Raw genomic sequence first — 24,019 nt, 5'->3', positions numbered from 1 at the left:
GCTTTATTCTGGTGGTGTTATCTCAGTCGAGCTGACAAGGGCTCGACTGCCAGGGTAAAAAGCAAGGGGGAGAGAGGGCATCCCTCTCGAGTGCCTCTGGTGATAGGGAAGGCTGGAGACATTTGTCCATTAATCAGGACTCTGGCTGTGGGGAGCTGATATAAGAGACTTATCCAGGAAAGGAACTGTGGGGGAAAGCCCATACATTGTAGAACCCCTAGGAGATAGTCCCATTCAAGGGAATCAAACGCCTTAGTGGCGTCTAAAAAAACTGCCGCCAATGCTAGATCGGGATCCACATTATGCAAAATGGAAAAAAAGGTACATAAGTTATGCGTACATAAGTTATGCGTGGTTGCGCGACCCAGGATAAAACCATCTTCATCTGGGAGGACAAGTTTTTCCATTAGTAAATTTAGTCTATTGGCTAGGATCTTGGCAAGTACTTTAGTATCAGCATTGATGAGAGATAATGGCCTATAAGAATCATATTGATTCACTGGGTTTCCGGGCTTCAGGAGGGAGGTAATAAGTGCCTCTCTCATGGAGGAGGGGAGTACTCCAGTCTCTAGGTAGTCTTGAAACACTTCTTTAAGGATGCGGGCCAGCTGCTCAATGTACGCTTTGTAGAAGTCAATGGGGAGGCCATCTAGGCCAGGGGCTTTACCGGACTTCATATGCATGATTGCTTCCCGTATCTCATCCAGCTCGAAGGGAGCACACAGGAACTCTCTTTGTGAGTCTCCTAGCCATCCCAACGCCACATCTTCCAGATAGGCAGCGAGATCAAGAGTATCTCGACTGCCGAAAATAGCATATTGTGGATTAATGAGCAGCAAAGGTGTCTAATATGTCAGAAGCATCTCTGTGTACCTCAACATCAGGACCTTCGATCTCAAGGACATAGTTAGTGAAGTGGGACTTTCGAATAGTCTCCGCCAACGCTCTGCCAGGACGTTCACCCTCCCCATATCTGCAGGCTACCCAGTATTTCCATCTAAATTTGATCTCACGATCTGCAGTTGCTGTGTAGTCTGAGAGCTTTTCGCGGAATTCACATTGAATCTTCCCATCTGCGCCTACAGAAAGCAAAGCCTCAAGACTCTTAAGTTCCTTTTCCAATTTAGTTAACGTTCCATGAATATCGCACAAGACTCCGGAACTTTTCGAGATACAAAACCCCGGATCGTAACTTTAAAAGCTTACCACACTGTTTCAACATGTTCTACGGAGCCCTTGTTCCTATGAAAAGAGTCTGTGATTTCCTGTCCTAATTCAGTGTGGAACACATCATCAAGTAATGTAAGCGGCGATAATCTCCAAGCAGCACAAGGGACCCCATACCCCGGAGGAGTGAGCGTCAGCTTGACCGGTGAATGATCTGAGTATGTCCGTGCTAAGTGATCTGAGTATGTCCGTGCTAAGTGTGTGGCAGCTATGATGGATGGTCCGAGGCCACGCAACACTAAGCAATAATCCAATCGGGCCGAAGATGCGTGTAAGGCTGTGTAGTGTGTACCTTCCGTGTGCTGAGGGTGCTCATGGCACCATGTATCTAGCAAATTATTAGTGGCTAGTATATCGCGAAGCAATCTGTGTGACCTAGTGTAGTGGTGCGGTGCAGGTTGAGATCTGTCCATGGCAGGGTTGAGAGTGGTGTTGAAATCTCCATCCCATATAATGTGAGTAGAGCCTATCTCCACAATTTTCCCCCAAAGCGTAGAAAAGAATTCTGGGGTATCTGTGTTAGGGCCATAATTACATACCAAGGTAACCGAATCTGTGCCCAGCCTGCCCCATGCCAGGCAACAACTCCCGTATTGATCCTGTATTGAACCAGACAGAACGAAAGGCGTGTGGTTTTTAATAAGTATGGCAGTGCCTCTGGAATAGGAGTAATAGGATGAGAATATCCTATGGCTCGCCCATTTATGTGAAAAGGTGCCATCATGTTTGGGAGTTAAGTGTGTCTCTTGGAGCACTGCAATGCGAACTTGGTGTCTGTCAAGATACGCCAGAATTTGACGCCGTTTCTGAGGATCGTTTAACCTCCTGACATTTCATGTGAGGATATGTTAGCTATGCCGAGATGTGTAACCTACACAATAAACAAAAAAAGTTGCCAATACTGATAGTTCTTTTTTCATCAATTGCCTAGAGGTGCATTGATTTGAACCAAAAAGGCACCTAGATGAATTTTATATCAAAAATGATTTTATTTAATTTTTCATCAGAGCAAGCACATCTTTTTTGATTTAAATGTGCGTCTCACGATCAAAAAAGCACACGCGGCAAAAAACCTTAAATAAGCATTACAAACAACCATTGGTGCAAACCTACACATTGACAGTACATTACAATAATTAATATCTTGGACAACATTTAGACTCAATTTAGACAAAGACTACGACAACATGTAGCAAATAACATAAAACAAATATGCATTCATAAGCATGAATTCAATCAAGTCAATTTAAATAGTTTAATTTAGCAGAAGCACAAACTTAAATATATAGCCACACTTGTTTGAAAAAAAGAAGAAAGACTGGTTGACGCGTTTCAAACCCCACGTCAACTCAAATTGGAGGTTCTCTTCAGGACCAATTGCTAAAACAGAAAGAAAAAAGTAGAATGAATCTCAACTCTACCAATTTTTGCAACCAGCAGGGGTTACACTAAATGACATCAGGAAAGCTTACCTAATAGTGGAGATCAGCCGATCTCAAGTATCACTTTAATGGAGCATTCAATTTCTTCAAACAGCAGCAAAAGATAGACAAAGACAAGAAATTAGGAAAGTCACTCTAATGAGTCATCAGTGGGATGTCCGCCAATAAATGGAATGAAGCTTTTTTAGTCAAAGAGACTTACCTGTGTCCAACAGTCGATGTCTCATAAGCATAAACGCTGCGGAGTGGTGGTTGTATATTTAGAAAACATCTGTCAAAAAGAGAGCGAAATGTTGCTATTTATGCACAGTGTATCGATAATGAAGATATTGCTTTGTTGAGAAGGAATTCATACCTTGTTGTGTGCATGTGCGGTCTTAGCAGAGACACGCACAGTTGCTTCGAACACGTTAGTGGAATCTGTGGAGGCAAGAATGTGAATGTCAATGGTCCATCCATTAGGTAGCCGCTTTTGAACTACTTGTTTTAAAATTGCCCGGGGTTAAAATTAGATGAATGGAGAGCAGTGTTGAAAGGGACCAAAGTTGGGGGGAGGGGTTGATGAAATGCTAAAAAGGTGCCTGTGCGTTTGCGGACTTATATACAAAACTCAAGGTGGCAAATCTCTATGAGATGTTATCGACGTTAGTGCATACAAACTTATGCCGGTGTGCAGTGTTGAAAAAATGCAGGGCTGCCTGAGGCATCAAATCTGAAATTAACCCGCTTGTTGATTTTATTCAAAGAATGGTGAGTGGAGGCAGCCTTAAGCTGTAGTACCTTAGTCGACCCAAGTCTGTGTCTGTGTCATCTCTCTCCAGCTCACTCGCAGTCTGCGGCGGTGTTTAATCGTTTCTTTCGTCCATGTTTTTAAAAGGGAGGGGAAACGATTGTACTTCCGGATTGTCATTATTAGGCAGGCTTAGTGATGCGGTCATGTGGAAAATTGGGATATGTAGTTGCCGGCATGCCAACGGTTTTGCTGGTGTTAGCCGAATGTATGAAATTCATTATTGACTAAGTGATTTCAAAGGTGATTATCGATGTTGGACCTGCCAAATTGTAAAGATTGTTGCAACGATTACAGAAAAAGTAGTTTTTGTTAGAATGCAACACAATGTCTGATCTGTGTTCGTAAGTAATCTTTTTTTAAAAACTGTGATATAAAGTGAGACCCCACTTGTTTTTCATGGGAAAAGGGATCAAAAATGGAGTGTAGTGGAAACAAACCAAGCTTTTGAGATGCATGTCAGACCTCATCATATTTTGAGAATGACGTTCAGTCTACTTTTTTGCCTTGTTATTAGAGATTAAAAATTTCCAAAAGTTTGTGGAACCTGCCATGTAGTAAAGTAGACAGCAAGATATAAAGCAGTATGTGCACTGTGTATGTGAAATAGGCAATAGAGTTGCGTCGTCGTTGCCTCCTGAGCTGTACATGCTGTGAAACATTCTAAGAACAATCCCTGTCCCACCCCCACCCACTGTAGCACCCCCAACATGCCCTCAGGGGAACTCCTGGGTGCAGGCACGCTTAAACCCCTCCTACAGAGTTGCTAGTTGTTAAAGTGGTCAAACTCTGCGATGGTGGAGGTGGTCGAGACCAGATATTGCACAGCACTAGGAAGTCACATATCTGATGTGCATGATAGTCTCTCTCTGCCAGTTCCGCGTCATATTGTGCATGGATCTAGGCAGGAGCAGTGGTGCCCAGCAGTTCAGAAGTAATTTGTTGTTGCTCGTAAAGTTTCAGTTATGTACCATCAGGGGAGGGCGGTCATGAGGATGATTCACATGATGAACGAGGGCTGGTGTGATGCTTAATGCCCTTCAGTAAGTCCTCAACCTGTTGTGGGTTCGTGAAGAAGTGTTGTTTGCCTTGATGGGTCACTCGGAGACGGGCTGGATACTTGAGATCGTAATCAATCTGTGTTTGGCGTAGTTTTTGTTTGATTGGTAGAAACTTTCACCGTTCCTCTTGAACAGTCGCAGTGAAATCGGTATAGAGGGTGAACGCGTTCCCTTCAAATGTGAAGTGCTGCTTCTCTCATGCTGCTTTGAGGGCCACATCCAGGTCGCAGTAATTGAGCAGCCTCGCAATGATGGGTCATGGCGTACTGCCCGGAGGAGGCCGAGGACCAAGAGAACGATGGGCTCGCTCAACGATGAATTGAGAGGAGAAGGATTCCGCCCTGATTGTGTCACGTAATAGTCGCTCAACAAACTCTTCCATCCGACCTGTGCTGGTGCTTTCAGGTATTCCTATGACGCGGATATTGTTCCTCCTACTGCGCGCCTCGAGGTCTTCGTTTTTGGCAGCAAACAATTTGAGGAGTTTATCCATATGTGACAATTGTATCTGAATGTGAGACGTGGTATCTCCCGCGTCCGAGATGCGATGTTCTGTTTCCTTGATGCGTTCATCGTGGCCATCCAGCTTATGTACAATAGCGTCCATCCGCGTGTTCATGGCATCCGTTTTCTCTGCGATTGATGTAAGACTCTGACGCATTTCAAGGAGGAGGGTTTTCATGTCTTCTTCACGTGGCGGTTCTGTTCCATGCTCTTGCTCTTCAGGTGGCTGGTCAGGGTCTTTACGCTGCGCACGATCTCCCTTTCTAGTTTCAAATGTTAACCGAGTTTGCTTGGCATCTGCCTTCCTCATTTGGTGGTTATGCGACTGAGGGGGTTGCAAGGGATGTGTTCCTGGGGACCTTGCACAGAGACCCCCGTGGAGGAACAGGCTAGGGAGGTCAAGCTGTCCTTGTAGATTCTGTTTCCAACAGTTTGTGTGGCGCTGATATCTCAACTGCTAGGGCAGGGATGAGCAGACAACGCTGTTGCAGTGCCTCTGTTAAGGGATTCCCTGCATCTGGTGAATACAAACAAGCTGCCAGGGCGTGATAGTGACAGCAGAGCGTCCAAGGAGAGGATGGTTAGTGCAGCACATTCAACTATTCCTCAAGCAGGCGTTACTATACATATGCCTCAGAGCCAGACTGTCAAGCAGCACTAGTGAGCATGAGCACAGCGAGCCCTGCCAGGGCCCAGTGGCGTCTTCAAATCCCAGGGATGGGGAAAGAGGGCAGGCGTGTGTGGGTCAACGCAGGATTCCCTCTGTGATGTGCGCTGTGATGCCTCAAAAGCAGATGTAGGGGTTAACAGCCCGGGTCCTACATGCGTGGCCGTTACGCTCTCACAATGCTCGGCGGCCTGAGCAGCAAAGAAGGCCACGATGAGTAGCTCCTGAGGTGGGCGTGGTTGCAGGTCACCACCGCCTATCATCTTGTAGGCAAGCAGATCGGGTGCAGCATGGCAGGGAGGCTACACACTTGTCGCGCTCTGCGTGTTTTTCCCAGAAAAGGCGCGCATCGATCTCCAACCCGCCTGCAAGGACAAGTCATGGGTGGCCCTTCCTCAGACTGATGTGCACCCACTCAGGACAGGATAATGAGGCCTGTTTTGCAGCTGATTCCACAATCACAAGAGTCAGGCAGGGCCGAGCAGCAGCACAGGGAATATGGGGGCCAGCCACCCGTAGTATCACAGGGACCCGTGTGGTAATGCAGATGCCGTGGCAGAGGGTGGGCAGGGTGCGACCGGGTCCATTGCAGTGGCAAGGTTACGCTGCCATATCGACCGCATCAGTCACGGGAAGCAGTGGCAGTAGAATAAGGCTTCCAGAGGTGATCGTCGCAGCAGGGAGCAGTGTTAGGAGTGGTGACGCTGAAGGCGACTCAAGTGGGTAGTGTTAACAAGGCTGGGCACTCACCCTACAGCGGCAACACAGGGCTCCGGCAGGTAGAAGCGTGGCCCGTACAACACGTGGGCACTGCGGTAATCAGGTACCCGGCGCCACCAGGGATGGCTCCAGGGATGGCAGGCCAGCACGCAGCCCAGGTCAGCAGGAGCGCAAATAGCTCAGAAGGAGCGTTCGGAGCAGCTTCTTACTTTTACCACTCTGTAGGGTCTGGAACTGCTGGGCATATCAGGATGGATCCTAGGACCTCCTAGCCAGGATATTTGGGTGGATGAGTGGATCGAGCTGCAGGAGCCTCACGCTTGTGCGGCCATTTTTCTCGTGCTCCACCTAGCGCCCCCCTTTTTCCCCACAATTCTTTACTGGGGATTACACCTTCTTCAGCAAGTTTGGTGAAAGTTGATTCCAATCTCCCTTGCATATTATCAGTAGCTGGATATGGTGCTAAAAGACCTAGCTCTTCCTCAACAGTTTTTATTTCTTCAGCAAGTACCCCTACTGCTGATGACAAAAAAATACAAGTATGTGTACTTATTTCATGGGCCCTTCGAGGAGGAAAATTAAATCGCTGCTCATTTGCCTGTGCCACTTTAAGGATCAAAAAGAAGGTCAAAAGAGCGGAGGCCCAGCAAGGTCTTGAATTGGCGTGGTCTGGCACAGATAGGTCTGTTCTTGACTTGGTCTTGGACTGGAAGGCTCCCGAGCCTGTGCCACCCAGTGAAAAGTGTGGGCCTCTTTTGAAGCGCTACAACAAGCTGGCCCCATCTCCTCCAGGAAGCCTGGATGGCAATGGAATATGATTTTTTGGTCTTGTAACCCCTTTCTGGTCACAAGTAGTCTCTGCGCATGCCACATGCAGCAGGAGATGTAGGAGCCTTTCAAATCACTACAACAAGTTAGCCAGCCTCCTCCAGGTAGTCTGGATGGCAAAATAATTTGGGCTATTTGGTCTCTTTGTGCTTCTCTGGCTGCAACCAAATGTCGAGTGCAGCAGGAGGTGTAAGCACCTTTGAAAGCACTACAACAAGTTAGCCCTGCCTCCTCCAGGAAGCTGGGACCCAGTGGAATGTAAGCTTTGTTGTCTCCTTGCTTCTCTGTGACTGCAAGCATACTCTGCAAGGGTCCTGCACAGTGTAAGGTGTCTGTGCCTTTTGAAGCACCAGAACAAGTTTGCTTCACCACCTCCAAGAAGCTAGGACTACAATGGAATGTGGTCTATTCACCCTGCTCTAGCTACAAGCACTCTCGGCAAACATCCTGCTTAACAGGAGGTGTAGCTGCCTTTCTTTTTTTTGTATGAGAACATTTTTTATTGTTTTCAGGTATTACAAAAATTGCTCTCACAATGTAAACACAATGTACACAGTACATCACACTAATACTCACTTTCACCCACATTTCCACCAATAGAATATTATATGCGTTTCTTATGTTTTTCTTTAGGATCTCATTCTGGGACACGCCTTAGCTCCTCCCTTTTCATTTTGCATTTAACAATTTTGCGCCCTCAGGAAGGTGTGACCGAAATTGTGGTCTTCACCAAAACCCGTGCCAAGCATATTGAGAATTGAAATATGAAGATGAGAATAACTGAACAATATAAGTTTATGTGAACTTATTGATCCAGTAACAAATATGAAACATATGATTTCTGTCTTCTTGCTATTGTACCAGTGCCCGTTGTCCTCCGTGCCTGTTTTCGCCTCCATTTTCCTGCCGCTTCTGCCCCCGGGGCCACTCCCCCCTGCTGTTTCCCGCTCCCGTCTCCCAGCTGCACTTCCCTCCTCCTTCCCCATTTAATGGCGGCCATGCGCAGAAGGCATGCCGAAAGCATGCCAAAGGCAAGCCCGTCTATGCCCGTCCATGACCTGACTGAGACCAGCACCAGGGACCCTGATTCCCCGAACATCCACCATTACGACTCAGCTGCCCTCCTCACACTCAACTCCAGAAGAAACAACAACTGCCAGCTGTCTGCGCCAAACACCACCCACATCCATTTCTCCTGCCAACACTGCCGTGAAACCTTCACCACCCTCTGCACCCCCACGGCCGCCGTTCCCACACCGGACACCAGCACCCCGACCGAAGCCCTGAGGTGCATCCTCCTCAACTTGCGCTCCCTGCACAGACACACCGTAGAGATCTGGGACCTTCTCTACACCCTCTCACCAGACGTCGCCTTCTTCACAGAAACTTGGACCAACTCCACCTCTGCCCTGACATCATCACAGCCATCCCGACAAATACAAGATCCAGAGGAAGGACCACCCCAAACACCCAGGAGGAGGACTGGCCATCACACATAAGAGCTCCCTTCGACTCACCACCTCCAGCACGAGCAACTCCCCTTGCGCCACCGAGCACCTCCATTTCCAGATCCAGACCAGCCTCAGAACGACCTTGCAAGGCACCCTCACCTACAGACCGCCAGGACCTCGAACCCTGTTCACCACTACCATCGCCGACCTCATCGCGCCCCAGGCCATTGCCTCCTTGGTCTACATAGCCATCAGAGACCTCAACTTCCACCTCGACAGCCTCAGCGACCCCAACTCTGCCACCCTCCTGGACAACCTGGCCAACGTCGGACTGAAACAGCTCGTCACCACCCCCACCCACAAGGCAAGACACATCCTCGACCCCATCTTTGCAGGAGATAACAACATCCACTTCAGCCACAACGTGCAACCCTCCTGGATGGACCACCACTTCCACGTCAACAAACCCTCCTCTCCCAAACCTGCATCTCACTAGCCACAAAGAAACTGGAGCAAGGTAACCGAGGAGCACCTCAACTCCACCCTCAAATGTGATGCCCCCCCACCACCAACCTCCAATAATCCAGACGCAACTGCAGACATCTCAAGAAGAATTGGATAAACACACAAACGTCAGAAGACTGCACCACACACGAACCCCATGACAGAATACCACCAACTCATCAGATCTACCAAAAAGACCCTCATCCAGAACAAGATCCTCGCCAACTCCAGCAACTCGAAGGAACTCTTCAGCATCATTCAGGAATTCACCAAACCCCCCAGTGAAACCTTGGATGTCACTCTCTCACAGGACTTCTGCAATAAACTTGGCTCCATCTGAAAATTAAGTCCCTCTATGACAACTTCAATGAACAAACACCTAACTATGAAACCACTCCCTCCTATAGCAATACCAGCCAGCCCACCATCTCCTCCTGGACCCCAGTCACCACCGAAGACACTGCATTGACCATGAAAAGCATTCACTCAGGAGCCCCCATGGACCTCTGCCCTCTGCACATCTTCCACAGAGCTGCTACCGCCATCGCACCAGAGCTACGATGCACCATCAATGCCACCTTCAAAACTAGTACTTTCCCCGACGACTGGAAACACGCAGAAGTCAAACCCCTACTCAAGAATCCCTCAGCAGAATTAACGGACTTCAAAAACTATCGACCCATCTCTCTCCTCCCTTTCGCGGCCAAAGTCACTGAGAAGACCGTTAACGTCCAATTAATGAAATTCATTGAATAGAACTCTATCCTCAACCCCCCAATCAGGATTCCACAGAAACCACAGCACTGAGACCACTCTACTCGCCACTGCAGATGACATCCGCACTCTCCTCGACCAAGGCCACACCACGCCCTGATCCTACTCGACCTTTCTGCAGCTTTCGACACCGTCTCCCACAGCACACTCACTGCCAGACTCCACAACGCCAGTATACAAGGAACCGCCCTCAACTGGCTCTGCTCCTTCCTCACTGGCAGAACCCAAAGAGTCAGACCTCCACCCTTCCTCTACGAACCCACAGTGATCAACTATGGAGTACCCCAAGGATCATCGCTCAGCCGTACGCTCTTAAACATCTACATGGCCCCCCTCACCACCATTGTCAGACAGCACGGACTCAGCATAGTATCCTATGCCAATGACAACCAGCTCATTCTCTCCCTCGCCAAGGACCCCACCACCACCAGACTCAGCTTCCAGGAAGGAATGAAAGACGTCCCATCCTGGATGAGCAGCAGCTGCCTGAAGCTCAACTCAGAGAGGACAGAAGTCCTTGTTCTCAGACCCTCCCCCTCTGCATGGGACAACACCTAGTGGCCCACTGCCCTCAGCAGCCCTCCCACCCTCATGGACCATGGCCGGAACCTCAGCATCATACTCGACTCCTCCCTCTCCAAGACCCGACAGATAAACTCCTCCACCTGCTTCAACATCCTCCACTTCCTTCGAAAGACCTTCAAATGGATCCCCCCAAATCAAGAAAGACTGTCACCAATGCACTCATAACCAGCAGACTGGACTACGGAAATGCCCTCTATGCCGGGATCAACAAATCTCTGCTCCACAAACTCCAGACCATACAGAATACCGCAGCATGACATATCCATGGCATCCCTCGACACGAACACATCACCCATCACCTACGAGGCCTCCACTGGCTCCCTGTTGAGAAGGGAGTGACTTTCAAGATACTCACCCATGCCTACAAATGCCTACACAACACAGGACCCCAATATTTCATCGAAAGAAACTCCTTCTATGTACCCAGAGCAAGATGGTGGCTAAGACCTAGAACAAGCTCCCGATTGACATCAGACGTGCCCCCGATCTGCACATTTTCAGGAAGACCCTCAAGACCTGGCTCTTTGACTGACTGAGCTGCTCCCCCCTTCCCCCTAGCACCTTGAGACCCTCACAGGTGAGTAGCGTGCTTCACAATTCCCTGAACGATTGAATGATTGATTGACAGAATATGAAAATTACAGTGGCAGTCCATGATTGCCTTAAACTTCTAGACCATGATAGACCCACCATTTGATCCAAACCTCCTTATATTTGCAGGGTCACCCTCGTGCTGTATATATATTGTCTCTTACACCTTTGCGCACCAGTACATACCTTTAGTTCAGGCTGCAATTGAAGGAGCAGTATTGGAGTTCAAACTTTTGGCTATAACCCTCTTGGCCAACAATGTACTCAACCCCACCATCATCCTGGCCTTCCTCGGGAATTCCCGATGTCTTCGAAAATGCCCACTAGTGCGAGCTTAGGGTTTGCGTCGACCTGCACTCCCACCACTCTAGAAAGGACGGAGAAAACGTGAGCCCAATAGAGCTATATAATAAGGCAAGCCCATACTGTGTGGTAGAAATCCCCTCCGGGCTCCTGGTACCTATTGCATGTAGGTGAGGGGAGACCTGGGCTTTGCTGAGGTGGTAGGGTGTGAGCTGAGCCTGATTGAGATACTTAAGTTGTAAGAGCCAAAGCCGTGCCGAGTTTATCAAAGTATGGGGTGCCATTCAGGCATCCCTTCAGCCTGCCTCATCAAGGGGCCCCACTGACTCCTCCCACTTCACCCTTGGGATTTCCAGATGGTCATGAGAATGTGCAACCAGGGTTTTATAGATCTGTGAAATCCCCCCTTTTTCCAGGGGACACATAATTACTCGCACCTCAAGTGGACTATATTCTGGTACCTTCCACAGCTGCCCTTGATACTCGGAAAGGGAATGCCTAAGTTGTAAGTGATGAAAGAACTGGGATTTATGTGTATGGAAGTTGGACTGAAGGTCCTGAAATGATTTAATATGTTCTCTGTCCCATACATCTCCCAAACTCAACACCCCAATATGGTCCCAGCTTGGAAGCCTTTGAGGTTTACCATGTGTTCCAGCCAGTGACCTACCCATAGGGGAGTCCAAAGCGTGAGCCTGGGGTCCCAACCAGTCCATCGCAGCACCGGCCTCCACACTGGGAATACCTCCTTGGTCAGTTCTGGGAGAGGTGCCGGGATGCCCATCATGTTTTACGATCCGAGTATGGCTAACTCTCCCCGGCATGCTGGGTACTCCCAGACCAATGTAATCAGTCATTCACTATCAGAAGGTGTGCCTTTCAGTAGTACAGATGGATAGCTGACATGGCAAGTCCCTGTCAAAAAGGCGTATTCACAATTTCTAAATGCTACTCTCGGGGTTTGCCTGCATGAACTGCCAAACGAGTCCCGCCAGGGTTTTGAACCAAGATTGGGGAACAAGGAGGAGAAAGTTCTGAAGCGCTTAGAGCAGCCGCGAGAAGATCATCATCTTAAAGAGGGCTATTCTGCCATAAGATTAAGGGGCAGCTTGCCCCATCAGGTCATATCCTTCCAGGACCTCTGCAGCAAGGGGCGGAGGTTGAGACTCCAGGTGAGTTCTGGCTCCCAGGATATCTACACTCCTAGATGTAAAAAGCTAGGGAGAGAAACAATAGGATGTCGTCCAAATATAGGACAATCTTGTCTTCTTTTGCTAGCCCCCAATCAAAGCCCCATACCTGTGCATCTCAACACACACCCAGGCTGCCATGGATATAGAGATTGTGTTACAAACATACCACAACGAGAGGCTTACATACTATTGGAAGAGATCTTAGAAATGACACAATGTCTTGAACATGACCTGGCATCAATCATTTTGTCTCTGCTTTCAATAAAGTAAAAAGGACCTACTGAAAAAGTGGGTAGGGTTATACGCAGGAACGTTTACCTCATTGGTTACGAAGTACCAAGGAGTCACCCACTCTTCCTAGTGCCAGCTATAAATGTGGCACACTCAAGGTACCATCCTCAGAACACTTTCTGGATCAACAGAAGAGGACTGCTTCTGAACCTGTTCCTCCTTGTACCCAGGACAAAGAAATGGACTCCAAGGTCCAGTTGGCTGACCTCTTGTGTGGCTACAGGGACACAACAAGCAGCAAGAGGCCATTTTTGGGAATTCTGTGCTGACAAGTGGCAACCAGAATTTGGACTGGACTTTGATGGTGGCCTCTGCCTGACAACCTGAGAGTCTCTAAGATTTCTTCTGATAAGTTCTTTCATGAAAAGAATGATAGGATTGCATCAGCGATGTGTGCCGCAGATATCCTCACAGAAAAAGATTTCAGATACCATATGACATAGTCTACCTCCATAAGGAAATATTTATGACCTCATACAGATGGTTCCAATAGTATAATTATTTCCTTATCCTTATTTATTGGAATGGTGTTTTCAGAATAGGTAATGGTTGAAGCGGTGTCAACAGAAGTGATGGGAAATTATCTTCCAACAGACGAAACACCATTGGCAATATTTAGTCATATCTGCATAAACTCTGGCTAGTAGAATATCTGTAAAATGAGTTGCTGTGTCTTCTCTGCTCCTTGGAGACCACCATTACGTGACTATCAGTTTCTGAAGAAGTGCAGTCTGAACTTTTAAGGAACTGGAAATTGCTTCAATTTATTTTGAGGTACTAGTTGACAATTTAAACATTTTTCTCACTTGAAATAAGGCAGAGTGGAGGGGAACCTGTGTCATCTTCTTTTCTAGCTTGGGTAATTGTGTAGTTTAAAACTGGATCATTTTCTTGGGCATCCCTAAAAGTGGTTTGAGGATTGATTTGCCAGTCAATTACTTCATCATACCAACTGCCTATCAGTAGTAATCGGCTTTCACTCTTCTTTTTTATGATTTTACTTTTCTTTTCTCTTGTTTGATGACCATCTTTTGACCTAAAATTATCTGTAGCAAATGGGGCTTCTGAAAGTCAGTTCTTTGTCATTTCAGTAAAAATAATTTTTTGAAATGAGGGTTATTAGTTCCCGGTACACTGAGTTTGGATGAAAGAGGAACTCCCCCTACCTATATGTCATATGTTTGACTTTTTTTGTTAGACCTGACATCTTTGGTATGGTATTGCCAAAAATATTTTGCCTACACACATCCAGTTTGCTGAACTCATTTTTATTGGCTTTAGGGCTCTGTGCACTTTACCACTAACCAGTGCACAAGTGCCTTAAAACATGTTAAGATTGGACTACACCTAATTGGCATATTTAATTTACTTGTAAATGTAGTACATGTACCCAGTGCCTGTAAATTAAATGCTACAAGAGGGCCAGCTGCTCTTGTTGTCCCACCCACTGAAGTAGCCTTTTCAAACATGTCTCAGACCTGCCACTGGAGCCTGTAGTGCAGTCTTAAACTGCCATTTTGACCTGGCAAACCTACTGACAGATGTAAACCTTCCTTTTTCATACATAGAAGTAACCCCTAAAGTAGTCCACAAAGGCTCATAGAGCAGGGTGCATTGCATGACAAATAATAGAAAATAGGGCTTTTGGGGTTTAAGTTTACATTCTGGCAGTGACAAACTCCATAGGTCTACCATTGACTAAAACTTGGTCACCATATTTAATTTAATAAATGATGACTATTAATTGGGGGCATTTAAAGTTGTGGACTTTACACTCAAGTGAATTGTAATTCAAAATCCACTTTAATGTTAACATCAGATTTTAAGTCACAATTCTGAAAATGCCACTTCTAGACACTTTTTCCTAATCATGTGTGCCTTCCCCTAGTGTCCTGGGTGACAGGACTGTGCATGGGTGTGCTGTCGGGGTTTGTGTATTCCTGACAGACAGTGACACAAAAGGGCACTAGGTGTGGACAGGATAAGTCAACTTGCATGGATGGCAGATGCAGAGCTGTACCTCGTCTCACTTAACCTTCATAGGGCTTGCCTCCAGTACACACAAATGAGCACTAGTCACCGTAGACTTTTTAGAGCCTTGACAGGGGAAGGGAAGAATGTTCTAGAACAAGGTAAGGGGGTAGAATAGGGAATACCCCACATCGAAGGCTGGCATGAGGTAGAAAAACTAGACTTCCTGAGCCATTCACCAGTGAACACCTGGAGCTGTAGACATTACAGAAGAAGGACTGGCTTGCCCCTTAGTGGACTGCCCTGCTGCTACCAAAGAACTGCCCTACTGCTTGGGGACTGCCTTGCTCTCTGGGAAGGAAGGCTGGGTCTGCTCCCTTCATTTCGGGCTAACCTGAGTGACACCAAGTGTCAGTTGGCTAACCTCCTGTCTGAGCTTCAGGGACACAACAAGCTCTAGAAGCCTTCTTGCAACTGCGCAGCTGCACTGGACCTGCCTGAGCCCTGCTGACCTCTTCTGGCTTGAGTTCCTGATCCCCAAGAGTTGTCTCCCCAGTTCATGGACACTTGGCTTAGATCATTTGAGCCCCTTCTGTGAGGAAAAGTGAAATCCTGTAGTTTTGGGCTCTTCGTGACTGTGAATGGGTCGGTTCGCTCTGAGACCCTGCCACCCACAATGACCACTAACACATAGCTCCAGTGAGCCCAACAACAGCGACCACCAGCAACGATCAGCAACGTGAAATGTGCACTTCACGCTATAGGAATGACTGCACACAGTGATTGCCAATGCAAAGGCCCAGCAAATGACTGTCCACAACACCCGGCTGGCTCTTCCAGCTACAGGGATGACAGCCCTCACTGCCTGCCCTGCTCTTCGTGCTACAGTGACGACCATTCACAGTGCTCTCCTTGATCCTTCAGACCTCCTCCACCGCAAGCGAAACTCTTTGTTCAAGACTTTGAGAAGGTAACTTTTTCAGCTGGATTAACCTGGCCCCTGTATCCGACCCGCGCTAGATTTCAGTCGGCCTGAACTTGCAATTTTCCCCCGATGTAGCACAACCGGATTACTGTAAGGTGCATTGACGTTTTGACCCTATTATAAGTGTGCTGGAAAGTTTGAGAGTCCAGGTCAGAGGAGTCTCAAAAGGAAGGTCCAGACAGGATCGCCAGGACCGCAGTCTAGAATATAACTGATGGGAATCCACTTCCCTACAAGTTTGCAACCGGATGGTTGATCTTTGACCTTCCTTATGAGACTCCTCTGACCTGGGCTCTCAAACTTTCAACCACGCAAGATTTGAATTGGATGGTGAATCGCTTCCTACCATATCATATATACCATATATACCTGTTACGCCAGGCTGTCCAATTCCATTTTTCCAGTCATGAAGAAGACACATCCTGACGCACAATCTTCGCTTATATTAGGGTCAAAACATTGACTCGCCAGTGATAATCTTATCCCTACACTCTCAGCTCCATGAAAGAAGGAAAATCAAACTAAAAGTGTTACTGAGATTCATGGACCTAGGGATTGATGTTATTTAAATGACTATTTTTAACCAACAATACATCACTGTATATAATTGTTCTACACCCAGCGCTTTTTGCACCTTGTCACCACAGCACTCACGCTGTTTTGTCACTTTTGTATTTGGGACAGCCTTACAGTGTCACCTATACACTGCAAATGTAAAAAATCAACATCAAAAGCGTTTTTCTTTTGCAACATATCCCATGATTGATTCAGGATTTGTGTTTTCCATGTTCCTTTCTCTACCAATTGTGATTGCGACAATTATTGGAATGAGTTGTATATTTTTTATGTATTCATTGTTATGTGTTCAATTACTGAGAAAGCAATTCCTATCCCAACAGAACCAACATTATCACTAAAAATTCATACCCAGGTTCTGAGGGGCACTGAGTCACCCCATTATACCAGACGTAATGCTCTAGATAGTCCTTGCTTGAACAACGGTTTCCAGGGTCACTTCACTGTAGTGGCTGGAGACAATTTAGTTGCCATAAAGCTTCTGACCCCCTGGATTATAAAAGACAAAAAATATTATCAGATCAAATGACCAGAAGTGAAAGTCTACTACTTATGTCTCCAGGAAATTAAAAGATCAAATCCAGAGTGTGACATCTTTAAGGGTGTGGCTTTAAACTAAAAGAGGGAATGTTTTGGAATGGGCCTGCTCTGTAGGGTCATCACAGATTTTTGCCTTCCTTTACAGAACCTGTTTTTGTTAACTTTTAGGACTCTGTTCACTTTTTGCCTACTAATCAGTGGCAATGTGATTGTGCTTCCCCTTGAAAAGACGATAAATGTGCCTACACCTGAGTGTTATATTTAGTTTACTTGTAAGTACCTGGTGTAAGGACCTAAATGTACCCAGGGCCTAATCTAGTAGTGGGCTACAGCACCCATTTTGCAACTCACTAAAGTAGCCTTGTGAAACATGTCTCAGGCCTTCCACTGCAGCCTTTAGTGCAATTTTAAACTGCCTTTTTGACCAGGCAGAATAAACGTTTTGCCAAGCCTAAAATTACCTTTTGAATAATTATTATTCCCCCCCTAAGATAGGCCCTAAAGAGTCAATGAACAGAGTACATGGTATTTATAAATTAGGACATGTGAATTTAAGTTTTTCATGTCCTGGCAGTGAAAAAATCCTAAAGTTGTTTTTCCCTGTATAAGTCCATATCATCCAACACTGAGTTCCCTTATTACACTTACTAAGTGATAAGTTCCGATACAGAAATGCCTCCTCCACTCCAATGAATTGTATTTTAATATCTTCTTTAATGGTAAAGTCATATTTTAAATGAATATCCTGAAAATGACACTTTTAGAAAGCTGGCACTTTTCTGCTAAACCAAATGTGCCTTTCTGTCAGTGTTCAGAGGTACATGACTGTGAATAGCTTTAATGCAAAGTTTTGTGTAGTCCTTCCAGAGATGAGGACAAAATGGTATGGGGTGTGGGGCAGAGTGTTCATCTCCTCAGCAGGATGGCCTGGGGTTGTACTTAGTCTTCCTGAGCTTCAAACTGTGGCCTCAGGGGTTGCCCAACTCCTTCCTGGCTTCTAAGGGCTGCCTGCCATTCCACTAATAAATACAGCTCACACCTAGCCTTCTCTACCTTTTGTTACACTGGAGAACTTGGAGCCAAACACAGGAAAGGGGGAAGGTTAGATATAGGGGGCATCCTCCACCCACAGGCTTGCAGTGCGAATAGAAGTGGCACCTTCAGAACCTCTCATCAGAATGTTCATGGACCTGTGGAAGGTTCAGAGGGACTGCCCTCCTACCTGAAAAAGGCATACTGGGCCTGCTTACCTAGAAGTGACTCCAAAGATTAGTTGGCTGGCCTTCTGTGTGAGCTACAGGGACACAACAAGCTTCTAGAGACCTCCCTGCACTGTACAGGTGACCAGCACCAATTGGACCTGCCTGTGCCCTACTGCTGACCTCTGCTGGAGTTAGTTCTGATCCCCAGGAGGTGCCCCTCTAATTACTAGACCCCTGGCTGGCATCATCGGATTGCATACTCCTCCTACCCCAAAACCACAAGCCCTGATCTCCAGATGAAGATCCAGATGACTTTATGCTCTTTGCTAACGCAAATTGACTCCTACTATCACCCAACGACTGTCCACGGCACCTGCCAATGTGAACGTCCAGGAACGACTTGCTCTTCTCGTCGGATTCAATACTCAGCACCAAAGGCAACCGTCCACATGTACCATCAGTACAAAAGTCTAGTGACAACTGATCCTTTGCACCGAACAGTGACCATCCATGACAACCTACCTGCTCCTTGCACTGACAATGGTCTCCTCAAATCGACCTCCATCGACAAGCTCCGAGGCAGCTCCCAGCATACACTTTAACTCAGAGATGGTAAAATATTCAGTGAGGTGAACCTGGCTCCTCCCAGCCAGAACTTGTGACTTCACTCCTTTCCAGCGTGACCAAGTAACCACAAATGGTACTTTGTGTTTTTGGCTCTATTTTCACTAGAAACTTTAAACTAATATGACTTCAGTTCTACTATTTAGATTTTGTTGTTTTGGTGTCGTTTATAGAATGAAAACTTCTCTATTTTTCTAAATTGGTGAGGGTTTTTTCTCGTGTTGATGTTTTTTTTATTACTGTTTGAGCGCTGCATACATAATTTACACATTGCCTCCAACTTAAACATGACTGTTTTTGTGCCGTGTTACCAGAAGATTAAGCACAAGTTTAATTAGTGACTTTTATGATTCACCCTAACCAAGACTGTGTTTATTATTGTTGCAGGTCTTCCACCTCTCTAAGCTAATAACCACTTTTTTATAGAGTGTAATTGAATATTAGTTGACACTAAAAAATGTTTTTATTCTCTGCCCAAATATTAAACTAGCCTATTAGTACTAACTCTTCATAAAGAGAAGATTGATTTTCCATGAGCTCATCAAGCCAAGATTGATATCTTCATTTGAGATTTAATGTGCTTTTGATGCATCAGGATCATGTCTACCTGCTCTTTGTCTGTTGACTGCAGTCTCAGTATAATAGTGCCTGTGTTTTTTTATTTGTCGCTGCTTTGTGGTTTAATCAGGCATTCTTTTGAACAAACCATTGCCACTCCGTCACCCATTTTGCCTACTCTATTGGATTTAAAATGTAGAGTTAACTGGGGACTAGGTTCTTAATTAATGCTGAACCATTTGATGTCCACCATGTTTCTGTTATGCATAGCTGATCAATTTTACTAGAAATTGTGAGTTAATTTAAGGACAATTACTTTGCCGTTGATTTAGTATTAATTAAGCCAGCTGCTAGAATTTTTCTGTCTTTATTATGTCGCCTATGATTTCACTAGAAATAGGATTCAACCTGCTGGATGGGAATGTTATGGGACAAAGTTTGATTGTGACTGCAATCATAACCTGTTCCCTTACCTGATGAGAAGGCAAGCAGATGTCAAGTAAGACGACCTCACAGCAAATTAGCAGCATGGGTGGTCCCGTTTCCTAGGCAGTCACTTATTGGAGCAAATGGGCTTGCCTTAGGTGTGCCCACTATATGTGTCTGCTACATGCCTGGACAGAGACCACCATAAGAAGGTAACAGAGGCTTAAGGTGTTAGGTATGTCGCATCTCCGTGCAGAAAGGCCGTAAAATGAGCCGAATTGATTAGCCATCCGATTGAAGATAATTAAATTTGTAAACCAAAATAATACGAGTGCGAGGAAGCACATTTAAGGGAAAGACCAAACACAAAACAAAGGTTTACCTAACAAAATAAAATGAGTTTAAAGAGCAATAAAACCTCATTTCTGGATTTTTGTAATTAAGTCTACATGCATCTTCTAGAAAACTCAAAAGACTAAGGGGTAAATTCACAAGAACGTGTGCTAAACATCACCAAAAAATGTTAATGCGACTTTCCACATCACTGCCTATCGCTGGAAAATAACCCAGTGTCAACGTGGAATTCACAACAAGGCGGTACCATGCGATAGTCTGCCAAAACCGCAGACAATGTCTGCGATACAATCACCTCGATGGAGATAAAAACCCAAACCACAACACCAAAAAACCTGCGATGGGGCAAAGCGCGATGAGGAAATCAGCGATAAGCAGCTTGAAGGCAGCAATACACATGCGTAATGTGGGAAAAAGCACAAGAACAGCATACGGAAAATGCCACAGAAATAATACATCAACAGCGGAGTACCACGGATGCACCCTGACCGACTGCAGAGGACAAATGTACACCACAACATCCAAGCACCGTGGAAGAACAGAACCGACAGGCACACCGCATGATAGAGACCAGTGGCAGACAAATCAGAGCCGCAGGAGTGACTCGCCCGCCATGCAGCATACCCACATAAGCAAGTGCACCACAACATTGACAACATCCCGGTACAAACAGCAACCCCTCCACAACAGAACTCAGGACACTACAGGTTCATAAAATGTGCACACCATGGCAAATCACATCTGAAACCGCAGACAAATATAACATGACATTGTAATGCAACCTGTAACCTGCAAATATGTTTTAATCACACATGCAGCGCAATTGGACATCCTCAATTGTCCCATGATTGCCATGGATGGCCACAATGTGATGTGCTCATGAGAAGTAAGTGTTAATGATGGAGTTCCTATGGGCCATTACTGCCGCAGCTGCAGTGGGATGTGGGCCACCTGCCCCATCGTCACCTTCATCGTCTGGCACCTCTGGAACTGGGATCTATGGGCATTGGTGCGAACGCAGATGTTGTGAAACACACAACATGCAACGATCATCTTGCACATGATGTCTGGGCTGTACCCTTTCCACCTGTGCCGTCCAGTCACCTGAAACGTGACTTCAACACGCCAAATGCGCGTTCAACGATGCCCCTGGTGCGTATGTGGGCCGCATTGTACTGCCTCTGTGCGGGTGTGTCCGGGTCTCGCAGGGGTGTCATCATCCAAAGGCACAGTGCATAGCCTTGATCACCTGTGACAGTGCAGGGAGAAAAGAGTCAACACATGGTTCAGCAGGATGTGATGGCAGGCCCACCAATACAGTGACGCCTTTGCTGGCGGTGTTTGGGGTGAGTGTAAGCCAGCCCTCAGGGAGTAGCTGGTGCTGGCAACAACTCCAACAGTCATCAGGCACTCAGAAATGCAATGTCAGTGCAACAAGGGAGAATGACTCGAGTTGTACAGGGCAGCCGACACAGGCCCACCGCCAGGGGATGCTGACCTGCAGGATACTGGGGTAGGGTTATGAGGGCATAGCAGGGTCTCGTATGTGTATTATGTGCCTTCCGCGGAGTGTCACGGGGGAGAATGGGGGGCCTACCCCCAGGGTATGATGCAGAGGGCACATGCCAGCTGTGTGCGGCAACATGACGCATACAAATGCCACAGACCCAGGCCCGACACCAAGTCCATACCTGCCCGTTGCTGATGAAAACCCCCATGCCACAGGCTCTGACGCCAACGATGTTCTGCCGGCAGATGACGGACACTCATGGCACACAGGGTTAGTGGCATCACGTGTCGCAGGCCTGCTTAATGGAATTATGCGTCACTGACCAAAGGGAGTCTGGTGCTGTGGCCGCTGCCACGGACTTGGGGTCACTGTCATTCAGGACTCAGGACACTGTTCCACATGTGGGATCTACTTGTCCGAAGAGGACGCCAGTGGAGCATGTCAATAAGTAGGGAGTGATGTGGGCCACCGATGGACTGCTGAGGCTGCTGAGCTCGCGTGACTGGGGCATGGAGCTTGCACCAGCACGTGTTGGGCCCTCTTTGACACACAACGGTGTCAGTAGCTGAGCAGTGCGGCTGTGGTGTGCTGGGGCGGGCAGGCCTGGTCTGTGCATCAGCGTCCTGGGGTGCAGCAGGCACACAGGGTCGCAGGCCCCGCTGTTCACGGCGTCAGCCTCAAGGCAGGCCGTGCGGCGCCGCACTGTCAGTGACGTTGGCCTTCCCGGGAGTGGACCACGCCCTGCACAATGGGGTTTCTCACCGCAGCCCTGGCGTACTCAGGGCCAACCCGCTACGCTCACGCACACAGCGGGAGATGCAGCGTGCGACACTTCCGCTCTCTGTTCCACGGCCTGGGGTGACATTGTTGCTTCCACTGCTCACTACTCACCAGTCACCAGCAGTTGTGGTCTGCATGGACATGTCTGTGGTTTGCATAGCCATGTCTGTACTGCACATCCACGCCACACCACTCGTTGTGTACATTCCTATTCACGGGTCACTTGCATCCTCGCACATTGCTGAATTCCGCATCTCCAAACAGTCAGCTGTTGTGTGGCTGTGGTGCCATGTAATGTCTGTATTGGGTGCAGGGGTAGCCCAGGATGACCATGGAGTGGTGTTGTCGTGTCTGGTAGGTGGTCGGGTACTTTGATATGTATGTGGTTTGGTCTTTTGTGCATTTCCACAGGTGTGCGTTGTGTGTTGGTGGCTTTGGTGTGTGTGATGTGTTGATTTGGCACTTACCAACGAGCAGTCCCATTCCATATGTGCCATCCTGGAATCGCTGGTTGATGATGGACTGTCGGAAGATGAAGGAATCATGCACACTGCCTGGGTAGTTGGCGACGACATTGGTGAAGAGTCCCCGGTGGTCCACTATTGCCTGCACTTTAATGGAATGCTGATAATTTCTGTTGCGGTAGTGGTGTGCAGTATCCACAGGGGGCACAAGTGGGACATATGTGCAGTCGATTGCCCCCAACACGGCCGGGAATCCAGCTATGGCGTAGAAGCCTTGCTTTGTCTCCAGCTGTTCCTGCGCAGTGTTGGGGAAGTGAAGGTACTGTGGTATGAAGCTGAGGATGGCATCCATGACAGGTGTGATGAACTTTGATAGGGCTGGCTATGAGACCCCTCAGACTCTGGCAGTTGTTGGTTGGAAGGTACCAGAGGCCAACAGGTGCAGCACAGCCAGCAGCTTTACCTGCGGAGGGATGTTGGTTCTCCGCTGTGTTGGGACCGTCAGCCTGTGGCCGATGTGGGTCATGATGCAGAGGATGTTTGCCCTTTTGAGCCTGTAGTGGGCAATGACTTCCGCGGGCGTTAGGTCTGTGAGAGTTGTGCGTTTTTGGTAGTTCCGCTGTCTTACTCTGCGCTACCTCTGTGGTGGTCCAGTGGGGGCGGGTCTGGGTCCAGGGGATGGTGGAGGTCCAGGGGGTGGTGGCGGTGGGTGTTGTGGCCCTATTTGAGCTCCAAGCTGCATGATGAGTAGCTCAATGGCATCGTTTGGTCTTCGGGTGTGGCTGTGTGCGAGGTTCCGTTGCCTACTGCAGGGAGTCGTCCGTCTTTACACCTGCTTGAGGCAGGTGTTAAATTCCTGCGGCTAACGCAGCTTATCGTCTGTTTTCGGTTCACATCACAGATCTGGCAGTTGGTTGTGAAAGTGGTATTGTGGTTTTTTCGTTTGTTTTTGCACGAGTACGTCTACTCTGCATCTCATTAGTGTTAGTTGGTGGTGGCCACCGTGTTGTTAAATTTTGGGGCAGTTATCGCGTGAATACTGGCGATGTCTGCAGTTTGCACCGGATTGTGAATGGGGTGTTAATTCTTTCTCCACTT

The sequence above is a fragment of the Triturus cristatus genome, chromosome 2_1, assembly GCF_964204655.1.
Source record: "Triturus cristatus chromosome 2_1, aTriCri1.1, whole genome shotgun sequence".
Taxonomy (NCBI): Eukaryota; Metazoa; Chordata; class Amphibia; order Caudata; family Salamandridae; genus Triturus; species Triturus cristatus.
Note: the sequence above shows the minus strand (reverse complement) of the source record.